Source organism: Epinephelus moara, chromosome 2 (assembly GCF_006386435.1).
Source record: "Epinephelus moara isolate mb chromosome 2, YSFRI_EMoa_1.0, whole genome shotgun sequence".
NCBI lineage: Eukaryota > Metazoa > Chordata > Actinopteri > Perciformes > Serranidae > Epinephelus > Epinephelus moara.
In genome coordinates this window covers 9610993-9612239 of record NC_065507.1, presented here as the reverse complement: position 1 = coordinate 9612239, position 1247 = coordinate 9610993, and the positions used below count along the sequence as shown (strand labels likewise).

The following is a 1247-nucleotide window of genomic DNA, read 5'->3' as shown; positions in this document are numbered from 1 at the left end:
TCTGGTGAAGAAGAATTCAGGTTCCCACAGGTGAAAATACAAAAACACAAAACCCAACAACCACCCACAAAACTCTGAGTATATGTCCCATGTTATAATGCTCTGTGTACTTAAATAAAACTCCTGTATTGTAGGTGTTTCTCTTTTGGGATTGGGGAAGGGGCCAGCTCTGCTCTTATCAACGGGTTGGCCAAGGAAGGAGGAGGTCACGCTCAGTTCATCACAGGGAAAGAGAGGATGCAGCCTAAAGTAGGAAATCACAGTCATTATGTACTTTTTTAATAAAAAAAAAAAAAGAAGTGATTATAAATGTTAGTAAATACATTTTATAAAAACTTTTTTAAACCTGTTTTTACTCATCAGGTGATGCAGTCGTTGCGATTTGCTCTGCAACCAGCTGTGGTGGACATCTCAGTCAAATGGGATGTGCCAAAGGGAGTCTCTGTCACTGCTCTCTCTCCACCAATCACAGCACTTTTCCAGGGTCAGAGGTCACTGATTTACGCCCAGCTGACTGGACAGGTAAGAGCAGCATCATCTCACAGTGAAATACCTGTCTAATTTTATGCCACTAAAATAATTTTGAATTGAATTTGATTTTTTAAATGTATTTTCTGTTTTAAATGTATTTATTTTAAATTTATTTATTTATTCCATCGTGTACTAAGTAATAAACATGTTTTCTGATACTGTAATGCTTTCCCAGAGTTCAGAGGCAGCAGAGGGCTGTGTGACGGTGAAGTACAGCCTGGCAGGTCATCCCTCTCAGAACCAGCTCCACTTCAATGTCACGCCTGCAGAGGACACTGGGTAAAACAGACTTTTGGTCAGGCAGCACTGTTATGCATTAGGTCCTGACCTTACAAGTGTTAAGTTTAACTTAATTATTAAGATCAAATGACATAAAACAGTAGAAAAGAATAAGAAACATTAATATTTTAATTAAAGAATATTTTCCTGATATGTGGCATTAAGTGTCTGCTCAGAGGCTCACACATGTGATGTGGAGAATGGCTTTAAATGTATCATTCTGTCAAAGGACAGACACTACAGGAGAATTGTTGAATTGATCTTGATGGGTTTTTTTCAGTTGATTTAGACTGTTGGTATAGGTGCAATACTTTAAAAGCATCTGAAGACAGTGATGTAACCGGCTGGAAGTGTTTTTTATAATCACCACCTCTGCTGCACATACATGAACCAAAACAGCAGACGCCACTACCACTCTGTGCTTGTAGCTGCGCCTC

At 39.0% G+C, this 1247-nt stretch overlaps 1 protein-coding gene across 8 annotated transcripts in view; it reads left to right on the top strand.

Moving 5' to 3' along the window:
- The window catches only part of LOC126399020 (von Willebrand factor A domain-containing protein 5A-like), a 55216-nt gene that overhangs the window by 4496 nt on the left and 49473 nt on the right, over window positions 1-1247 (top strand). The window lies entirely within an intron of this gene.